The sequence below is a fragment of the Wolffia australiana genome, chromosome 6 (assembly GCF_029677425.1).
Source record: "Wolffia australiana isolate 7733 chromosome 6, ASM2967742v1".
NCBI classification, from domain to species: Eukaryota; Viridiplantae; Streptophyta; class Magnoliopsida; order Alismatales; family Araceae; genus Wolffia; species Wolffia australiana.
Window position 1 is genome coordinate 5,909,168 of NC_135840.1, and position 24,559 is coordinate 5,933,726.

The 24,559-nt window shown below is 38.4% G+C and overlaps 1 long non-coding RNA gene across 1 annotated transcript; it reads left to right on the top strand.

The window, feature by feature from the left end:
• Nucleotides 1–489: 489 nt before the first annotated feature.
• On the top strand, nt 490–6,350 carry LOC144704269 (uncharacterized). The gene is made up of 3 exons (XR_013581781.1): nt 490–2,140; nt 3,810–6,072; nt 6,154–6,350. It is a non-coding gene; the product is annotated as an uncharacterized LOC144704269 (long non-coding RNA).
• Nucleotides 6,351–24,559: the final 18,209 nt, after the last annotated feature.

The following is a 24,559-nucleotide window of genomic DNA, read 5'->3' on the forward strand; positions in this document are numbered from 1 at the left end:
TCTAATTTCCACTATAGCGGCATAACTTTAAGCTATTGGATTAAAATTTATGTTATTCTGGAAGATTGGATTGTGGATTTTCTTTGAATATCCTTATGAATATGATGTTATTTCTTCTGCATTTAGTAGTTATAGGGAATAAAGTAATTCTGACATCATCATAGAGAAATATTGACCTTTATTTTATATTGACCTTTATGAATATCCTTTGTAAACCATATTCAATTGGGTAAAATAATTCAACAAAATAGCACATCACTCGATAGAACAGAAGACACATCCATATATCTTATTAAAGACGAAAGAATTATATGACTTACAGCATAATCAACTTCCCGTTCGTCCCGTCGGTCCCGTCCGGAGACTACGGACGATTCAAATCTCCGCATTCCGCAACCCTGTTCATATCAGCCCATTTAGCCCATTTTCAAATCTCCACCTATAAATACTTCACTAGGGTTCCTGAATGGACAATTTTGTTTATCACTACCAATCGTGTCCTCCCTCATGGTAGATCCACTTCTTTCCTGATATCTATTTGATTCGTTGCTGACGAATGCTTGCTTTGCCGGTGATGGTGTTAAATATACTTTGAGGCGGATTCAATCCGTCCTGAAATAATCTTCGTCTGAGGCATGTACCGTGAATTCCCACCTTTCGTTTCAATCTTCTAAATTTTTAACTTTCCTCGCCTTTTTGTTTCTGCAATTTGGTGGGCTTTCTATATCGCTTTTTTTGAGCCAGTTTCATCCATTGAGTAGTCGCCGATGATGCAGTTCGCATCTATATGCATTTTTCCAGATTTTCATCTGATGAGTTCTAAGATTGTCACTACCTCTGAGGCGATTATGTTGTTTAGGTTTCTACGTTTTTGTTTTCGTCGAAAGAACTACAGATTTCACCTATCGTGGGTATAAGAACCAGTTAGAAGTCTTTATTAGGGTTAGAATTATGAATGGAGGTAGAAATTTAGAACCCTTGCCCATTGAGCACGAATCAGCTCGAACGTACATTCAGTTGCATGATACGTCTTGAAAGTGTTTAAATACAGAACTTAATCGTTGTTCTCGTTTGAATATCAATAAATGGAGAAACAAATCTTGATGATAACTCTACTGGTACTTCTCTATCCGTATTCTCATTGGATGTATCACAATGCGAAGATCATGGTAAGGTTTATGCCCATCTTGATTCTGTCTTCTTAATAGCGAATAAACTTAGAATTTGTTGTATCAACAAAAGCGCATTCCCTTTTTTTCAGCTGACACTGAGAACAATTCATTGAAAATTAAACAATTTGATAACTTAAAATATATTAAACTGTATAACCGCGTCACTGAATTCTCGAAGACTCGGGAAAAGTATTAAACTGTATAAGTATTTTATGTATCAAAATAAAATATATTGCTACTTGGGCACGAAAAGAAATGTAAGAAGATTAGATAATACTGATATTATTTCCTTTATTGTATTTTTGTATATTCTATAATAGTTGAATAAAATATTTGATTTGATGTATGATAAAAAGACATATTTCACGTCAGAATCTGTCCATTCTCTCATTAGATAACGCAAATGAGTAAGACCGCAGCAGAACTTAAGCATTGCAAATTCCCTTAAACGAATTAACTCTCTGCTAAAGTATTTCATCTGCACCCATGATCCAAATTTCACAGGATAACCAAGTATGATCTTCTATTCCATTAGCATAATTATTCCCACTGTGTTGAGTCTAATTCCATAACCAAGGGCAGGAAATGAGAGTAATTCTGTTTAAATTTTATATTTAATGTGAAATATTCATTCCCAATGTCATATTGCCAGGACAAAAATATTGTCCAGTCTAGTGGAAATGGATTTCCATCCCGATTTGTCCAGTAACTGTACATATCTCCTCTGTTTCATTTCTCTATACTTCCTTAAAAAAAAATTGTATATTAAAATTTTAAAGCGTGATTTTTTTCTCCTCTGGGATGAGGGACAAGACAGTTTTTTTTGGATGGGACTAAATTGGTAAAGTCAGGACGTGGATGAATTTTTTCTTTAATGGACAAATTCCTGGACGGGACGAATTGGACGAAGTTGAAATATCTAGAAACCTACACATTTTTCAGAATTGTTCAGCACAAGAATTGTTCAGGTACGTGTTTTTTGTATATTTTTATTTAGTTTCTTTTTAAGAATTATTATTTTCCTTTAACATCACATTGAATACTTAAGGTTGTAATGTCAATAGAAAAGGATGATAATTGAAGAATGGGGAAGATATTCAATAGACACCTACACATTTTTTATACTCCAATGAATATCTTTTTATATTTAAAGTATGGCACGTACACACTTTTCATAAGTTGATGGCTTGTTATAAAGTCCCAAAGTAGGGTGTGTTTTCTGCACAGAGGCCTTCATGCTTATTATGAGGATGAGTCTGTGGACGTGGACTCAAAATAGGGGATTAAGTTCTTAAGTGAGAACACCACATGCATCATGGGTGGTGACACATGACCTTGATCTTTAAAGCCAACGCCATTTTGAGTCCTCGTGTTCGTCGTGCACAAGTGTGGTGGATCAGGGCAGGTCGTGCGCCTGTTTGGGGCATGGGCCACCAAGAGTGTGCACACGCTAAGCGTCGTGCTCATGTGTTGGACGCATAGACTAGGTGGTAGAGGTGTGGCCGAGAAACATGTGGGCGTGTGTAGGGTGCTGAGCACCGCGCGCATGAGCATGCTACGCACAGTGCACGTGCGAGGCGCACAACGAGAGACTTCCCACAAGGAGAAAAGTATTGGCGCACAGAGAGAGTCGAAATGATTGTCAAGTGTGTGATGCCCCCACGAGTATTGTTGGGCATGCAACGCTCAGCTTAGGGCGCCATGCCTATGTGGGCCGCGCGCGATGGTGTCCGCACTGGTGTTGGTGTCACTGGAAGCATCAAGGCTGGGGTTGGACACTTTCCGATTCTCACTCTCCGATTCTTTTTATATTTTTATATCTAAATCTCCCTCTCTTCTCTCATTCTCTCTTACTCTCTGATTTTTTCTCTAATTTTTCTCTCATTCACCCTCCCTCTCACTCTGTCACTATCCCTTTCTCTCATTCCATTTCAATGGAATCTTTCTCTAATTCTCCCCCTCTTCTCTCATTCCATCTCACTCTCCGATTCTTTCTCTTTTTTTATATCCCTAAATCGCCCTCTCTTCTCTCATTCTCTCTCACTTTGTGATTTCAGTCTTATTCTTTCTTAATCCCCCTCCCTCTCATTCTCTATCACTGTGTGATTCTTTCTCATTATTTCTCTCATTCTCACTCTCACTCTGTCACTCTGCCTTTCTCTCATTCCATCTCAGTGTCATTATTTCTCCTTCTCTCTGTCACTCGCTCACTCTCCCACTTTCTCATTCTTTCTTAGTCTTATTCTTTCGATTCATCCATCTCTCATTCTCTCTTAGTGAAGTCCTTGCTTCTTTCTTGGTTGCTGTTATTATTAACTAGCTGTGCTACGTAGCAAAGAAAAATTCATTTAAGAATGTCGGGATATTTTCTCTATTCTTCCCAAGTTCTTTTTGCTCATTTATTCTAAGTTCCTCTATTCGCTTCTCATCATTGCATAACCTTTCTTCTTGGACATTAATCCAGAATGTTGATCCGCTTTTGAAGCTTTTTATAGATTCTTCATTTTATTTATAGTGATCAATTTCTTTATTGTGTTATCTTCATTGTATTTCTTACTTTCCTTAGAGTTCTAAGCGTAGTTTAGCATCTTGTGTTGATGTAATAAAAAATCATTGCTTACCAAATTATGCTTTCAGAACTATGTACCCACCAGGAGGCAGTGCCCCAACCCAAGACAGATCTGGGTCAAGAGCTAACTATCATGAACGTATGCCGTACAGACTCACCCTCGTTTGAACCGTTTAGCCATCATTGACTACTTCGAATACATTGATGATGGATACTATGCATCCTTATTGTGCCGGGAGATGAACCTGCAGAATAAGAGAAAAGCGATAAAGCGACAGGCCAACAAGAGCACCAATGTATTTTGGAGACATGTCAAAGCTTCTCTTCTTGCAAGTCATGCGGAGCTCAAGGGCGTAGTGTTGGAAGACCCTAATCAGCTTTGCATATCAGTGAGAATGCAAAGCAAATAATAGGGAGAGCCAAGCTGATGAGAGCCGATTAGAGGGCATATACTAGATGAGACGACGAATGTCATTGCACGGTTTATATGTATGATTGATTCACCGTTGAACATTGTTCAGAATGTCACGTTCAAGGAGCTGTGGCGCTACGCGATACAACCCGACTTGGATCCCCCTAGTGCGAAGGTGATGAAGTAGTGGACCATCCAAATGCATGGACGCATGAAACAATATGTCAAGAAGCTATAGGAGAACGTCGACCGGGTGTCCCTCACTATAGACGTGTAGACTGCGGAGAAGAGTACTGGACTTCTAGGCATCACCGTTCACTGGGTGGACGATAAATGGGTGTACCGAGAGCAGGTACTTGCCATCCGAGAGATCGTCCGCAAGCACGATGGGGATAACATGGCATCCATTGTTGTCCAGGTCCTAGAAGAATTTTGTCTGCGGCCAAAGGTCAACATTCAACATCAAACTTATCTTACTAATTAAACATGTGATTTTACACGTGATCGGTATTTATGCCGTGACTATTGACAATACCTCGACGAATAAAAGAATGTTTTCATTAATGGCGAAAAAGATAAAGAGCGTCAACCCGACGTTTAGCGCCAGAGAGCACGTCCCATGCGTTGCACACATTCTGAACATTGACGTGCAAGCAGTAATAAAAAGCTTCGGCATTCCTTCGGCCCACATTGTAGATCCCGAAGAAGGTGATGTGACCAGGACAACAAACCAGTATGATAGCGACGAGGACAACAAACTTGGAGATATATTCTCAATATTTGACGACAATGACGGAGCATGCCGGCTGTTATGTTTGGGTGATGCATTTGTGAAGGTGCGGATACTAGTGCACAGTATTCCGAGTTCTACGCAACAAAGAGAGGAGTATGCAAAGGCATGTGAAGACAACCCCGAAGTCGAGCACTCCAACATGGTCGTCTTGGACTGTCCGACCCGATGGAACATCACTTACGCTACGTTATCCGCCGCCGTGAAGAAATGTGATGTCACTGATGAAGTATCGAAGACTTTTGGCCGAAAGGGGAAGATGACAAAGATGTCGAAGGACGAGTTAGAGTTGGTGAAAGAATTTTTTTGCATCCTTGGACGGTTTTCTGTATCCACCGATCATGTTTGCAAGATAGTGACGTCCGCCATATGTGATGTGTTATTTCTCATAGACGACCTCAAAGAACACAAGGAGGAAGTGGACCAACTAATCAAAGATGGCACTTTCTTCACATGCGTATGACGGTTGCATGTAGGAGATCGTTCCAACATGGCGCGAGCATGTAAGGCGATGCAACGCAAGTTTGCAGAATATGCAGAAATCTTTTGGACTAATGAGGCAATCACTGGCGTGACATTGATGGATCTATTCCACAAAGGGTCAATGCACCGTTAGGGCGTCAGAGAAACAACCATCGCACATGTACGGTCCTTGTTACCATGTGACTCGGTGAGGCTTGGAGCGAGTGGGCATGCTAAATATGGACACGCAAAAGGTAAAGAGTTGGACTCTTAGCTATAGAACATTATGAGAAAAGTCCAACCGGCACCTGCGTGAACAAGGTCGGCTTGGGACGAGTTCAACCAATACCTAACAAAGCGCGTGCCTAATGAGGGAGTATTCACCCTACTATCTTGGTGGGCCAGCACAGGGGAAAAACGCTTCCCCTTGCTTCCATTACCAGGGAGCTGGTGTCCGTATGTACAACAAGCGCTCCTGCTGAGCGCACGTTCTCGGTGGGCAACACTATTGTCATGTACAAGATATCACGTTTGTCACCGATAAGCATCGAAACACTCATCATTGTGAAGTGTTGGCTGCGTGCGAACAACAAGCGATAGTACGCTGATGTGGAGTTGGATTCAGACGACGAGGATGGACAAGATGGGGTAGTCGCATGTGCTCGAGGTACACATCTCCTACATTGACTACATTTTATGCATATTTTACGTAATCATCGTTTTTTATTTGTTATCTTTCGCTATGCAGGCGATGACCAAGTAAGCCCAAACCTCTGACAGAGCCGTGGGAAATTCTCAGGGGAAGGGCATACTTTGACGATTACATCTTTTTGTTAAAAACTTTGCAACAATATAAATATTATGTAAGTAAACCATGTTAAAACACCAAAGAGTGGGGGATAATATTGTTAAAATTTTGCATCATTTTCCTTAAAAAATCTTGAATTTTCCAACATTAAAAATTTACACTACCAAATAAGTAAATTACATATTTCAAATTTGCACTTAATTTAATAATATAGGTATATAGCCATGGTAAAGCACTAGATAGTGGGGTATAATTTATTTAAAATTTTGTATCATTTTCCTAAAAAATTGTTGAATTTTTAACATAAAAAACTTACACTTAACCAAATAAGTAAATTACAGATTTCAAATTTGCACTTCATTCAAAAATGTAAATATTAGGTAAATAAACAATCTTAAAGCACCAAAAAGTGGTGGATAATTTTGTTAAATATTATGCAACATTTTCATAAAATATTATTGAATTTTCTGACATTATAAATTTAATTTAAGTAATTTAAGTATTTCAACTTTGCACATAATTCACTAATAGAAATATTAGTTATATAAACCATGTGAGCAAACCAAAAAAGTGAGGTCGATTCTGTTTAAAATTTTGAAACATTTTGCTGAAAATTTCTTGAATTTTCCAACATTATGAGTTTATACTTACCCAATTAGGAATTTACATAACTCACATTTTCACTTAATTCAATAATATAAATATTGGGTATATAAACCATGTAAACGCACCAAATAGTGGGGTATAATTTAGTTAAAAATATTGCATCAATTTCATTAAAATTTTTAAAATTTTCTGACATAAAAAAATTACACGTAACCAAATAAGTAACTTACATATTTCAACTTTGCACTTAATTTAATAATATGAATATTTTGTAAATAAACCATGTTAAAGCAATAGATAGTGGGCTATAATTTAGTTAAAATTTTTCTAACATTTTGATAATTTTTTTTTGAATTTTCTGACATTATAAATTTACACTTACCCAATTAGTAATATACATATCTCAAATTTTCACTTAATTCAATAATATAAATATTAGATAAATAAACCATCTTAAAGCACCAAAAAGTGGGGGATAATTTTGTTAAAAACTATGCAACATTTTCATAAAATATTATTGAATTTTATGACATTATAAATTTACACTTACCCAATTATGAATTTAAGTATTTCAACTTTGCACTTAATTCACTAATAGAAATATTAGTTATATAAACCATGTGAACGAACCAAAAAAGTGGGGTCGATTTTGTTTAAAATTTTGAAACAATTTCCTAAAAATTTCTTGAATTTTCCAACATTATAAGTTCACACTTACCCAATTAGTAATTTACATAACTCACATTTGCACTTAATTCAATAATATAAATATTAAGTATATAAACCAATAAGCCATGTTAAAGGACCAAATAAGCTTCTAGTTTCTTTTAAAATTTTGAGATAAATATTTTACATATTCCTTAGTCGGTTAGTCCCCATAAAAACTATAGGTTATATGTTGCTCGGTTAAGGATCAAAATAATTGTTTATGTGGGCTTCATGTATGAACTTTTATTTTTGTAAAGTTCCCTTATACAAATTTTGATAATATTAAGTCACAGGGGCATATCTCTAATATTTTCCAGAAGTAGCATTTGTTGGCGCGCACAAGTCATAAGAAGGATTTACATTAAAGACGGCTGGAGCAAATTTAAAACTTAAAATATTTTAAATATCTACCATATGGGATTGCAACGGATTCAGAAAATAATATCTGGGTACCGGTTTTGATATCCGGGTATCGGTTTCAATATCCAGATATCGGTAACCCAGGCTTCACCATTAGTGGCTAGCTAGCTTGGCCATTAACTGCTGAAATCCTTTTTTTTCCTCTTCTCTTCTTTTTCCTATTTCAATTCAACCCTAAAAATATAGAACGATGAAGAATAGAGAATTATTGATTAAAAATCATTCCGCCTTGTGAAGGCACAATCTTAAATACATGACTCCATGATATGAAATATTGTGCAGGTAAATCATGTAAAAGTCACAATAAAAATATAAATTTAAGATAACAGGCAAATGGATATATTAAATCGATTCAACATTAAAATGAGAATAGTATGAAGATAATGATACCAAGATACCGTTGAAAGCTAGATGATTGGTTGATATATACAATTAGTACATGGTTGCCACATGTTTAAAACGTGAAACAAACATATTTTATGGTATTAAAGCAATAAATTAAGGTAATGAATGGGAGTCCTATGTGGGGTACCCATGTCTCGACAAGGGTCCTATGACTGGTAAAATTTGGAGGAGTTGGTTGTTCAGAATTCCAAGCCCTTTCTCCTCTGCATAGTGCCCCACAGTTTGCTCATGTCAATATTGTGCGCCTATCCCTGAAGCTAAACACAAGAAAGCTAATGGAAATTATCAAACATTGTGTGGAGTCTTCATCCATATTTTTTAAACGGTATTTAAAGGCTAATAAGACATGGTCAATAGTAACTAAAAAGTTTATATTCAAAATTACATCTGATGGAGCGTGCCAGCTTACTCCATCAGAGACGTCTTCGGAGCTGCCATCATCGTCATCAACAACCTGCCGGTTTGTGTCCAGCTCGACCATCATGCTAAGGCAAACGTGAAAAAACCCAGGTTCAATACCCTGGGTGAAAGCACGTGCATTCGAACGTTTTGATTTTCATCGGCACATGCTCATTTTATTCATCATTTTACCGTGTTTGTGTGTTTGTTTTTGTTGAGTCTATATCCATTTGTCGTGTTCATGTTCATATCATCATATGCCATGTTGTTTTGTGTCGTTGAATACATGTCAATAAAACATCAATGTTTATTTTTGTATTAAGGGGGGTCCTATGTGTAAGACTCCCCTCCCCCCCTTTAGTAAGGGCGCTTGAGCCCTTACTATGGGCCCCTCTGCCCTTAGTAAGGGCCATTGTGCCCCTATCTAAGGGGCACGATGGTGCCCTAGCCCTCAGACCAGGAGTTTTATTGTTGAAGTTTTGTTCTATTTTTGGTCTCACGAACGTAAGAGGAAGGGGAGAGGAGGAAGGAGAGAGAAGAACAGGGAAGACCTAGGAGCCGCTACATCGCCATTGCTCACGTACGGCCGAGCAGGTTTCGGGCAACAGTTTCACGCTTTGTCCCCACCGCTTGTCAGCCACATCGACTTCTCGCGTTGCCGTACCGATGGGAGCTGAACAAGAGGTATGTTGCACCGCACGCACAAGCCAGCTGCATGTGCCTGCCGAACACGTAGCTCGGTGGGAAGCCACACCGCCACCTGTTGGGTCTGTCGTCGACAACTACGCACCGTTACTTGAGTAGGTTGTTGTTCAAATGGGTGGTTGTCCGCACGGCGTGGAACCTTGTGACGCCACTTGTGCTGCCGTGTCGCTGATACGATCAAGGGGTCACCGGTTGACCTGCAACACTTCCAGACTGCAGCGCCATCCTTGCACCGGCCACCACACGTGGTAGTCTCACCAAAACTGGTCCACGCAAACCAAATCCGCGTCAAACCGGAAACCGTGAAAGCCCCTGCGTCGCGTGAGCCACATCGACCAGTAACCGCAACCGGTCTTCGCGCACACTCCATGTGCGCCAAACTATCCGCGTGGTTTGCAAAAGGTACCTCTGCCTGCTGCACCGTTGATGATGTCTTGCTCATGCCATCACATATTTTCATCGCATCACATATTTTCATTCCCCTTAGGGAATTATCTGTCAGATGACATCACCGGCGACGTCCGATATCATATTGGTATCTGAGCATCACCTCGATACCCACTGTACGACATCCCCGACAACATCTAGAATCATCTTGGTATCAGAGCATTGTCTCGGTACCCCCCCCTAATTGACTAGACGACATCCCCGACAACGTCCGCCATCATCTTGGTATTAGATCATTGTCTCGATACGCGATCAGACGATGTGATGGTCCGACAATGTCCCGACGACGTCTCTAGAGACGTTTGGCATCAACATTTAGGAGATGATTCCATGCTACATAATAATCATAAATGATCAAGGATTAATATAGGCTATTTTTACTCAGAACATAAAATTTATCCATAAATGTACACATAGATCTTGGGACTAAATTATCTCATAATACTGACTAACATTACTAACACTATAGGGGGAATGTTGAACATAAAATATTTTATTATTTGACTTTTACAGTTTCACTTATTTAGAACCAAATCTGTTTATAATTTGACAAGCCAATCACACTTTATGGGGCTCCTAATGGAAATATATGTCTCTGACAAGCCAATCACACTTTCCATATCTCGTTCCATGTTCACTAATAGAACATATTTATTATAGTGCATGTGTGATGCTTATAATGAAGTCCATGAAAACATGATCTGAATTAGTGAATTATGATGAGATCGTAATACAGAGATCACAAGTCTTTAAGCATGTGTTCAAAATATTTCTATTTGATGGATACGCAAGAATAACACCGAGGTATTCGGATAGAATAACACTATCTAGACTCACTCATATGATGAGTATGGTCATTCTCGTAGCAATTTATATGGAGGCACTAAGGATAGACAGTGGGTGCTCTTAAGTGAAAAGAGTTAATTGAATTGATCCGTATAAATCTCTAAATGGTATTATAATAAATTTTTAAGTAGCCGTGAGTGGAGCAGCAAGCGCCATTAGTGGAGGCTACGACTGCGCAGCGACTGCTGCAATGGCAGAGGCAACAATTGTAACAATGGAGGCGGTGATGCCACAATGATGGTAATGCCAGTCGCGGGCAACAACAGCACATGCAATCGCCTTTGTCTCCTCCAAACCCTAATCTCTCTCCTCCAATTTTTTTACTCTCTCCTCACTTTCTTCGAATGCCCCTTTTTGTCTTGGGCGATGGCCTCATCCTAGTTGATCTCCCTCACTTAGGCACGAGTGGACAGCCATGAGAGACCACGATCACCCTTAACAAGGGACCCAACAACATAAATAAATCAATTTATTTACTTTGAAAAAAATATTCTTCGAGATTTTGGGATTTCTTGAGAGAGGAGATATCGCCGACTATCTCTCAGTCATTCCTTTAGTGGATCTAGAGAGGCACGGGAAGATGTCAGCAGCAAGGGGCTCGACCAAGAGACATGTCTTGAACCAGGAGCTTTCCGAGGAGGATAACACTGATTCTAGCCCGCTTGAATCCGCCGAATCACACATCCAGGTTAGTTGTTTCTTTCTAAATTGCACGACCAGGTTAATTAGGTTTATTTTAATATTTTATAGTATAATTTGGTTTAATCAATCAAGATTTCCCCAAATTCAAATCCAAATTTGTGATTTCACAAGTTATCATCTGATCCAGATCCAAAATATGTAATTTCAGATCCGTTGGATAGATATAAAGTCTCTCTTTGTGTTTCCAGCGTCAACTCACACTTCTCAACCCAATTCGTCATTCAATTCTCTGAAAGTGTTGCTCGTACAAGTAGATTTTATTCAAAACACTTATTTCTCCATGGATTTGACCTTGACTCACTACTATATTACTCTTGAATCATTAATGCGACACTGTCTTATTTTTTATTGACATGTGAATTCATGTTTAACACCCCAATTTTGCGCCCTTTCTAGTGAGTGCACACAGAATGACATTTAATGTTGGATCATATTGTATCCGTAAAGATAATTAATTCTTTTAGGATACAGGAGTCGGGATTCAAAATGAGACTCTGCTCTTGTAAACACAAGGATGGCATTACCAGAAAATCACCCCTATTTTTTTAAAGTATATATAGATACAATATATTTAAATTTGTTAATGTAATTTATTAAATTAACTAATTATAAATAAATTATTTATGGGGAAAACAGATTGTAGAAAAATATAATAATTTCTGTTGAGTTACATAAATCAAAATAAATTTATTTCTGGTAAATAAATTATGAAATATATTTATGGATTTATTGATTTAAAAACTTAAGAATAAAACTAGGTTTAGGTTTAATAATATTCTATAAACTATTTTAAAGTATGAAATAAATTATGAAAAAATATTCTCTAAATAATTTGAGGTTGACAAATTATAAAATATATTTATACATTTATTGAATTAAGAAAATTAAGAGTAAAATTCTGTTAAGGTTCATTAATATTCTATAAATAATTTTAAATTCTTTAAATTATTATTTCTTGAATTTTGATCATGAATGTCATTTTTATTTTTCTTCATATTATAATTAGAAATTTGATTTTTTCAATTTTTTCATGATTAGGAATGATGGAGAGAAAAATTTATAAAAATTATCAAAGCTCCTGATCAGATCCAGGAGGCAAAATGACGAGAAGTGATGGATTCTGAAATTCAGTCCATGCACCAAAACTAAGTATGGTACCTGGTTGACCCAGCCAAACATATAGTTTCTATTGGGTGTGTGTGAACCTTTACGAAAAAGATTGGTGCAAAAGGACAGGCTGATAGATACAAGGCAATATGTGTTGCTAAAGGTTATTGTCAAAAGAAAAGAGTTCACTATGATGAAACATCCTCACCAGTTTCCATGATTGAGACAATCATAATCATTCTCACCATAGCTGCACACAATTATTATGAGATATTGAAAATGGATGTCAAGACTATTGTCGTTAATGGAAACTTTGTGGAAGAGGTGTATATGATACAACCTGAGGATTATGCATTGAAGGCATTTCTAGATAAGGTAAGTAGAAAATATCCATTTTTGTACTAAAGCAAGCTTAGAGAAGATTGAATCTTAGATTTGATGAGGCTATTAGATCTTATGACTTCATCAAGAATGAAGATGAACAAGAAGACTAGTGGGAGTGCAGTCACTTTCATGATTTTATATGGGATGACATAATACTCATTTGGAATGATATGGCTTCCCAAGAACTTATTCATGAAGGATTTGGGATATTTATATATAGATAGATCAAGAAGGTTGCTATAATTATCTCAATCCATGTACAAAGGCACCATTATCAAAATCTTCTGCATGGATAACCTCAAGAGAACTCTCATACTGATGAGACAAGGACTTCAAGTATCTCTAAGGATCACTCACCTAAAGCTCTTGAAGAAACAAATATGATGGCAAAAGACTCATATTTTACTTGTAGAATGATTTCTGATATTTCTAGATTTTCTGTTATTTTATCGAGTTTATAACATTAAATTCATAATTAAATTAATTTGATAATTCATAAAAAATTTACTTTGATTTAAATATTTTCAATGATTTGTTAGCTTTTTATGCTCAAAGGAATGTGTGCCATGCTGTCAATTCACCACACAAATCAAAGGAGAGCGAAAATCAGTCGGCTTAGCTTGCTCAAAATTCAAGCAATGATATCTAATGATCTAGAAGAATATTTAGGCTGCACATTTGAGGGTAGCTCAATCTTTCTATCTTTTATGAATCCATTATATCATATATCTAAATAGTACCCAGGATCTTTTTTAAAAGATGCCCTTAGATTATATTCCTAATTACCTTTAGTGTAGTGATTTTCTCATTCAAAATCTCCTTTAGGTTCATTCTTGTACTCAAAGACAAAAGTATGGAAGGGCTGAATTCAGATCAAGACACACAAAGAAAAAACACTACTTGCCCTATTGGGCACATGACAAAAAGCTTAATATGATCTTTGTCTTTTTCCAACTAATACATTAGTCTTTTTTGTTGGGTTCTAGAGGCCTTGATCTGGATAATCATAAGGATTCTGTGCAGTGGAAGACTACTAATAGAATTGCTATGGAATTTATAAAATATTGAAACAAATCACATGTGCATAGATAGCATCCATAATTTCTTGCATTCTCGAGCATGGCGAGTCAAGCTGCTTATATGTGCAGCATCTAGACGTATCACTCGACTATTGGTGAATCTTGTCCTTCACCTTCGTGGCCTCCATTCAACCTCTTTCATCATCATTACTCCATCCTAGTCACATTAAGAATGGAGAAGAGATATGGGGAGAAGGGAGAATTTTGTACATCCTAAGTGGGTATTTTTTTATAGAAACTCCCCCAATTTTTATGTCTTTCGACATCCAAATGACCATTTGCATGTGACCATCAATGTTCATGTATTAGTAGTTAATGGCTCTGGTGGCCCAATAAATTTTATTGGCATTCCAAATTAATTAACTATATCATCATCGAGATTAATCAATATTAGATCGATTTAACCCAATCAATAGGTTGAGTCTCGAACCTGTGGGTAACAAGCTACTCCTTCATCTCTATAGATGCTAAGGAGTATGTATTGACTCACTCATGGAACCTGTTCGTCATTAGTTATTGTGTACGTATAGTCCCTCATCCACTCGATACTCCTAGGATGACTTCGGGTGTGGTCAATTGTCAAACTGAATAGGTCATCCCAGTTAGCACTAATGTGTTCAAAATCATTGGAGAACTCTTCTCAGATACTTCACTACCTTTGCTAAGGACTACATCGCATCATCTTCCCTAACTTATTTCCTCTTATATCAAGGGTGGGTGCTCCCATCTTGACCACTCGATTGTCTTTGTAAACTTTTTGGTGCACCCTAACTAAGACTATTTAGAATCCTATGATTAGAGACTTGTAGGTCATAGTCAAGTACAATTGTCTATCCACAAGACGTCTTTGGTGTGTAAGGTTTAAGAACCACTTACACTACTGTGACTTGAATCAAACTGATTGGCTGTTTGGAGAGGAGGGTGAGAATGACCAGAGGAGGGAGAGGAGGGAGAGGGCCAGAGGCAAGGGAGGAGAGAGGGTAGAGTAACGATTAAGCACTGTCTGCCTTAACCCGCTAGTTGGCAGACTCTTCAACTCCTTCGTTAGCGGTCTGGGCTTCTCCTCTGTACTTGCGCCTGCATTTGCGTTCATATACTCGTCGCGAAATCATATCATCATACCATTTAGGGATTCTTATGGATAAATTCAGTGAACTCTTTCCACTAAAGAGTACCCAATATCTATTCTTAGTATCTCCAAACTAATGACTAGATTCTGAAATTTTATCCAAGATACTTTAATGTCCATCTCAAGTATCTTTCAAATAGGAATATTTGGAACACATGTTTAAATACCATCGATCTATGTATGTTGATCTCATCATAATTCACTAAGTTTGATCACGTATTCATGGGCATTATTATAAGCATAACACATCCACCATAATGAATATATTCTCTTAATGAACATGGAATGAGATATGGAATGTGTGATTGACTTGACAACCCACATATATCTCTATCCCTTTTTCCTTGGTTCTTGTCACATATGGCCTAGGTTTCCACCATAATGCATGCACCTACAACTCTACTGCTTGTCGTCACATATTTACCTCCATCTCCCTCGCACAGGAAATGGTTAAATCATCATCACTTGCATTTACTCTGCTACACATCAAAACATATCCTCAATCATCTATGTAATAATCAGTAATGACATATCTTTAATCCATTTCACTCCACTCATGACCATCACTACCAACTCATAAATTTTGAATAAATTATAATAAATAGGATTAATAATTTTTGGTCTTGAAAGAATTACTTTTAATTATTTTTCATTAGTTTGATTTCATTAAATTAGATTTCATTCATAAAAAATGAAAAAAATCTAAAAAATAGATATTAAGTATAATATTGACTTATTCAATACTTGCTCTATGTCGATTTGATCCTTATACTCTCTATGCTCGTAATGAAAATTATAAATATTTTTTTATAAAACAGAAGAGTTAAACATCATTTTTAACCCTAATTTATGGTTCATTAGCTATGAAATCACACATGCTGGCAATGATATGTACCAGGCTTGATGTCACATTTGATGTGATAGTTACAAGCAGATTTGAGGCAAACACAGGAGAGGAAGACTAGGTATAGGTGAAAGGTATACTTAAGTACTTGAGAAGGACTAAGTATTTATTGTCTTATGCATGAGAGGAGGTGATACTCCTGCGCAATACCGACTCAAGTTTGTAGTCAGATCCACACAATAGTAAATGGGCATTTGGATTCCTATTCACACTAAACAGAACTGTGATATATTGGAAGAGTTTCAAGTAGAGCACTACCATGGCATTGATCCAAGAAGTTGGATATATTGCAGAAATTGAAGCGTGCAAGGATGCAGTCTACTTCAAAAATTCATCACACAGCTTCACGTTGTTCTTTGAATCACAAAGAGTTTCCATCATTTTATGAGAACAATGGTGCAATAGTACAAGTGAAACAGCCGCAGTCTCATCAAAATTCTAAGCCCATTCTGAGGTGATTTAATTTGATTATGGATATCACTGCTTGAGGATATATTGTGATGGAAAACGTTCCATTAAGCGACAATATAACAGACCCACTAATGAAGCCCTTAGCTCACGATGTTTTTTATCATCACTGTGAAACAATGGGATTGTTTAGTGAGGTTGATTTTCTTTAGCCCAAGTGGGAAATTTTGTTAGAATTATGTATCCCTCAATTGAATCACACCACAATATTTTATTTTACTTCATTAAAAGAGACATTTATTCATTATTGTTCCTATGTGATGTTTATAATCAAGTCCATGAATACAATCACTTATCTACTCAATTATTATTAAATCATAAAATAGTGAAAAATATTATTTAAACATGTATTCTAAATATTATTATTGGATTGGTATTTGTATTAGACATTTAATTATCTATACAGAGTAGTAATATCTAATCCTACTTCCATGATAACTATATCTGATCATATGGTCATTTTTGTGGAGACACTATGAAGATGGTGCATTTTCTTTAGAGAAAGAGTTCATTAAATTGATCCGTCTGGATCCCTGAATGATATTATACACAAACACCAATCAGGTTGATTCATATCATAGTTTTGTAAGTGATCCGCTGACTTGATACACCAAAATTATCTCACTGATGGATGACGATGTATTGACCATGGGATTCAAATAAGTCAGAGTGGATTAACAAGGAGTGCATGAAGGTGATTGAGTGGTGAATTCGGGATCATCCACCCTAGTGTGGAAGGATATTGACTCAAGGAAGATAATGTAGATAAGTCCATATACAAAGTAGTGAGGATATTGGAGAAGGTTCTCTCCAATTATCAATGTTATGCATTAGTACTAATTTAATGATTAATACGGGTTCGACCATTAACTGTGCCCTAAGTTGTTTGTGAGTCTTGCGCAGTCAAAAGATTATACAAATGTGCTAACTGATGATACACAAGGTTCCAAGAGAGTTTAAAGACCACTCTTAACCGTTGATTGGGTTAAACCTTTGCATGATTAATTTTATCTATATGTTGATAAATTTCATTTATAAGATTAATCAATAAATATTATTGGAACTTCAAATTTATTAACCAGATTGAGTCCCAGAGAGTCACACACAAATGATTTAAAAACATTAGAAGATATAATTTATTAATCAGGATTTTTGTAAAAAATTATAAGGGGCACCTATTTTAGGTGTCCATGCCAGCCAAATCTGTTACCCCTTTCTTCTTTCTCTGTTTTCTCCCCTCATTCCCAAATTATTCTTGGTGGTTAGGATATCAACAAGAGTTTTAGATGGAGAGGAGATCCAATAGTCTTCTAATCACATTCATACTTCTTGTGGTCGGGCAATTAAACAGCTTGAAGAAGCTCTCATTAGAAGCAAGTCAAGGATGGAAATGTTTCCCATAAGATACACTATATATGATTTGTTTAGAGATGAATATTTAACTGATATTTAGATTCTTCTATCTCCAATATGTGGAAAAAAAATTCATGCACCCAACCATAGGTCCGACCAAACAATTAGCACACTAGTCCTAACACAAACGTGATTTTAAATGAGCAAACACTCCATTAATTGCAATCAGTAAAATATTCCAAGGGTATCTATTTTACAAGGAGGGGGGGTCTATTTATAGATATGAGATGGCGGACGAATAGAGGGAAGAAAGAGGAAGCTTTCCATAAATTTGCAGCCTCAAATTCCTTTTGGATCATCAAACATTCATCATTTAAGAGTGGAGCAATCTAGGCCCTTTATTTCTCTCTTTATCTTGGCCTGTCAGTGTGGCATACAAACATCAGATTTCTTAAAGATTCCTCATTTTTTATGCACTCAAAGGATACTTCATTAAACTGTGGACACGTCCCTTTGATTTTCCTGAATTACACCCATGATTGCCTCATTTTTTGTGTTTTAAACATGACTTGAAGCCATGTCATTAAAATCCAAGAAAATGCAAAATCTTTGCCTATTGATTCATGTGCACTTGTCTTTCGGCTGGGTAATAAACTAGAGATATTGATTAAGGTTTATAGATAGAAAGAGGTCTGGAAAAAGATAAGATTGAGAAAGTAAAGAAATGGTGGAGGAAAGGATGGGAATGAATGGGGAAATGGATGAAAAAGAAAAGGGAAATATTGATCTAAGTTCCTATAACATTAATGAATATCTGAATGGATCCTTAAATGGAACCAAGAAAAAGATTGAATGAAAACTTTAGAAAAATCCCAACGGCCAACATTTACTAGAACACATATAGAATGAGGTTAAAACAGAAATAAATATAGATACCAATTGTAACTAAAATAACCCTCTGTATTTTCATGCAATTTTTACTTGATTACTAAAATATTCTCTTTCCACGTCATTGTTGCTTGATAACTAAGAACTTATATTTCCATGGTATTTTGCCTTTTCTCATTGATTTCAAAGATTCTCCCTCTTAATTTCATTTATCCTCTTTTACGAAATATCTAAGGGCTAAATGGGCAGTTCAAGTAATGGCCCAAACTCCTTGTATTTCTCCTTTGAAAGCCCAAAATAACATTTGACCCACTTAAGCCCATTTACCCAATAAATTAGCTCCTAGAAAATCTTTTGCTCATTGGAAATTGTCTCATTTAAATCCTGAAAATGTTCACACATATTTAAGTACAAATTATTTTGTCTAAAAGATATCAAGAAGGGTTATAAAAATATACATAATGTGCAGATTTTAATTGATTTCCTTTTGGCCCACTTGGCTCAGTCTTTCTTGATTTGCCAGGCACAGTCCACATTGCATGCTAAGATAGTGGGACTTAGTCCCATTTCAGAAGATTATAATTATACATATAAAATAAGTAAATCTATACATTGTTAATTATACTCATTTGTTTCACCAAATAACATGAATGTGTTCCTACACAGATTTAGATGTGTGCCCATTTTTTCCATCATGTGCATGGGATTACTTATGCTGGTCCCATTTTCACTATTTTAGACACTCATTCTGGTGGTTATCTTGGATGGTCAAGTGACCTCACGCGGGCATCTCACTATGCCTTCTCATTGTTTCGTTTTCTTTCTTTCTTGTGTCTTTTGATACTGCATTCCAAGATCCTACAATATTGAAGTATAGGAAAAATATTGAAGCTATATATTGTTAATTATACTCATTTGTTGCACCAAATAACATGAATGTGTTCCTACACAGACTTAGATGTGGGCCCATTTTTTCTATCAAGTGCATGGTTCCATTTATGCTGGTCCCGTTTTCATTATTTTACCCACTCTCAGTCTGGTGGTTATCTTGGATGGTCAAGTGACCTCATGCGGGCATCTCACTATGCCTTCTCATTGTTTCCTTTATTTTCTTTCTTATGTCTTTTCATACTGCATTCAAAGATCCTAAAAATATTGAAGTATAGGAGAAACATCAATTAGATTTTAGAAATTTCTAGAAATTCCTTCTAAGTCATATGTTGCTTATTTAACCTACCTCCAGATCACTAAGTAATACACAATTTAATTTCTATATTTTATGAAAAATTAAGGTATTAAAGGACAACTGTATCATTTATATAAATTCAATGCACTAAACCATATTGAATATCATGAAAATGCATTAGTATACATGGTATCACCACAGATTGTTGGCTCAGGTGATACTATCGAATTAACAGTAATAATTTTGTATTTTTTTTATGGTTGATTTTTTATGTTTTTTCTTCATACTCGAGTTTTATCCATTTTCTTTATGGTTACAACTTGAAAATCAAGAATTATTTACTAAGTAAAAATTATTGTGTTCATTGATAGTTAAGACAAATATGATTTAAATTCTTGACTCAAAGTGGACTATTTAGTACATTATTATTCAATTTTTACTGAAATTGATTTAGGTAATTAAATACTTTTTATGATAAATAGAGGAGAGATATAACTCCTGCATGTGCAAGGCCATGGAGGAAAACCCAAACAGAAGTAGGCAAGGTCCAAGGGTCAAGAAGAGGCTCCACTGATATGGAGATGCTTCTAATTTGGATTTGACAGTTGATGGAAGGGTGTGGATCTGGGCAGGAAATTATGCAATCATGACAATCCGTTATAGATTACTTCAATTTAGGAAACCATAAGAAGATAGGGTCTCCATTTAATCACTCCTTGTCTTTATATCATATATTTTAATTGTGTGATTGTGGCAGCCTTAATACATCATTTGTTTTATCCATCCTATTTAGAGCATGTCAGATTGCGACAGCAATGTGCCAGATATATTTGTCTGGTGACAAAAAAAGGACACCATCATAGGTGTTAAGTAGTGATACAATGAGGTAAGCTCGTTCAATCTAACTTTTCACCTTTTATCGTCTTCCTGGACAGTTTGTCATTCTGAAACATATAGCCAGGATCCAGAACTTTACAATGTCATCAATTAAATCTAGAAACACCAATTTCGTTTGTTATTTGTTTATCTCTCTGTCTAGCCTTCATTTATTCTCTCCCTCACACACATAAACTCTCTCCAACAACACCCGGATTTGTATACGCCACCATTAAATTCACCAAACATGGCATCCTGTTCCATCTTGATTACATCCTTAATGCTAGAGTGTGATGGGGACCATCCAGCCTTAAGGACATATCTTTCTGTTTTTTTTCTGTTTGTCTGTTGTTGCACGCATGGCGTGTATGTACCTTTTTTTTCTTTTTCCCTAGATTGGGGCCCTTAATTTCCCCTATTAGAGGGGGAGGGTGCCCCTTGTAAGAGAAGTCAGCCAAGTGAAAATGATTTGAAAAGGTAGTCCTTTTGAATTTTTAGGCGTTTTAAAAGTATTTTTTTTAGTTTTTTTGAGAAGTTTGAGAGATATACGGAAATGCCCTCAAGAAGGTTCGCTAGGGTTTCTTCCCCGTCAACTTCACCAGACCACCAACACCGCCGTCGCGGGTGCTGCCATCTCCGCCGCCTCGGTGGCTATGGGACCCCCTCGGTTGTCCTCCTTGACGATTCTGGCAGCTTTGTTCGCTTCCGGCCCCCCTCTCCGCTTGCCTTCCGGTCGCCACTGACCCTCGGCCACCTCAGAATACCTTCGGCCGCCTCCGGCCGCGGCGGCTGCTATGAGGCCCCTCGGACACCCTCATGGGCAAACCCTTGCTGTGTTGGCCATATCTGACCAGTCTTGGCCGCTTATGGCCTCCCTCCGGCCGCGTTCTGGCTGCCTGAGGTCGCCTTCGGATGCCCTCGTCAACATCTCCGGCCCTCCTGGCCCTCTACCTGCCGCCAGGGGCCAGCTCGCCCGCGTCGGGTCACCGCGGACGCCTTTGTCGCCTCCGACTGGCCTACAGCCAGTTCTGGCCGTCCCTCTGCCGCCTGACCAGCTTGGCCACGTCGGCCAGTCACGGCCTCCACAGCCATCACGGCCAATACAGCTGGCCTACCGCCCTCGACCGCCCGACCGCCCACGGCCGCCATCGGTTTCCTAGCCGCCCCGGCAGCCTCCGTCCGCCTCGGCCCTGTCCGTCGCCATCTACCGGCCTCATCAGCTTTCTCCAGCCGCCTCCAAATGACCAGGCCACCTCCGGCCCTCCGACAGCCTCCAGTCCCTCCGACCTCCGGCGGGCTCCGACTGCCTCCGGTCAGCCTCGGCCCGATCTGGCCCCCACTTCCGGCCGCCTCCCGACCGTCACGGGTCACCCAACCGTGACCACCACCTCCGGTTGCGTCAGCCACTGCCAACCGTCTATGGACGCCTCCGGCCTCATCCGGCCACATACAGCCACCCCTGGTCGTCCTTGGCCGCCGGGGCCGTCCTTGGCTCGGCCACCTCGGCCATCTTCGGCTGCCCTAAGCCGCCTGGATTGACGGCACTGCCGCCGTCCTCAATATCATGCTTGCTTGCGAGCCCGTATCCACGCCTACTAGCGCCACCATTTCTACACGCGCTAGGTGCGCGCCTAGCATTCTTTAGAGTATTTGAGGAGAGCACTCGCCGGATGACCCGCCGCCGCCGGTTCATTGCCACGAAGTACATGCCGCCGCGCGATGAACCGCTGCCGTTCGTCATCGATGCCTACCTCCGTCAGTTAGTAGTTAGTTTACAGCCTTCGTCGTCATCAAAGTGACGTCGGACATTATCGTCGCTGAAGGCCGATAGTATCTAGATGCAGCCGCCCTATGCCACTGCGCCGTTACGCTGTCCTATGCCCGTCACTACAGTCTCCTAGAGTCGTTACAAGGGAGTTGTTACATGCCGCCGCTAGTTTACCGCCGCGAAAGTACATGCCGCAGTAGGATATACAGCCGCTGCTCCGCACCGCCGACGTCTGTCTTTGTCGCCCAGAAGCAGAACGTAGCCTGGCCCACCCAGTCACTGTTGCCGAAGCGTCCGCCCCGTGCTGCCGCACCGCTGGTCTGCCCTCCACTCCTTGTGGTGTAAACACGAGCCGCTCGATCCCAGCACGTCGTGTTACATCAAAATGTCAGCTAGGATATATGTATGTGTTTCTATTTCCCATCCTTGCTATATTTCATGTGTTTGTCGTTTCTTTATTCCCTTTTATGGATAAATGCCCTAAATATTTGCTCAATGCATGTGTACCTCGACCTAGAATTTAAACCAAGGTTTCTTAGTGAATTGTAGTTAATTGCTTGAAATTGGAGGGTCTCCTAGGGTTTCCCAAAGGAGAAGAATTCTACTCAAAAGGGCTGAATCCACTTGACCTAACCCAACATGGCAACTTAGCACATTATCAGCAGAGGGCAAGTGTCTCAGTAAAGCAGTTTGCCGCTACTTTTAATTGTGTCAAGGTCATGAGTCATCCAGGTGTGTTACAATTTCCAAAAAGCGATCAAGTGTAGCTGCACAACCAACTCTACACCAATTTCTCTGGCACAAGGAGAGTGAATCCGATGTGTATAACTTGTCACACTGAAGCTGCAATAGCATTTATTGTCATCCATTATTGCCGGGAGCTAGTCGTTAGAGATAGGTTCTCTTCACAGGAGACATTCATGCTGAGGAGGGAGAAAGTATATTCAGTATTGATCATGTCAGGGCAAATACGGACTGGATATCACCATCAATGGCACTAGAGAAGGCAGATTCAAATGATCTCCAGCTTATTCAGCAGAAACACAAGGTATCGATTGGGATTAACCATGGTATACCTCAGATATGAAATATGTCAGACTCAATGTACTGCGTAGGAGTAAATTCATTGAAATGAATTTGGAAGGACAGAAACTGACAGATCATTTGAGTGAAGAGATTAAGCCAACTAACCCACACTATGCATAGTGGAAGGGAACCTAATTCCTAAGTACCTGACGCTTCACACTGCATAACAGATCTAGGATAAGGTACACAAAACTATGTGGGTGAGCTTCAAGCTATGAAAGATTGATTCCATGAGGTCCTTATGGGAGTTAATACATACATTTTCTACACGAGATTTTCAATAGGGAGAAAATTCTAAGCCTGGAGCATGCTATACAGCTTGTCATTGTATAAGAATATCACATACATCATCCATCTAATATTTCTGCTGGTGAGATTGGTTCTAGACTCACAGTCATGACCATTGATAGTACCATTAGTGGTACTACTAAGCCTCCTTCCAAAAAAATACATGAAGTAAATGTCCAGAAATAAAAAGGAGAAGCATGTGTGGCAAGATAGGGAGCCCATTATTGCACACATTGAAAGAGTAAAGGGCACAAGAGAGAGACCTGTTGGGATCTCCATGGCAGTCCGCCCAGTTAGTCTCAAGCTCATGCGGTGAAGGCTCAAATCACAATTACAGAGGGACTTCGGGTAATAGGAAGATGATGTCTCTCATCCGACGTCATATGATATCTATGCACTCAAAGATGAGCTCAAGAACTTGGAGTCTCATCTTAAATGGCAAATACATTACTGACATGCATTCTTGAGTATTATATTTCCTTTGGCGTCTGTAATTTGTATCATACTACAAGCTGGATTATTGATTCTGGGACAATGTAACACATGTCACCCTTCTTCACAAATTTGCTGAGGATTTTACCTATGTGGAGAA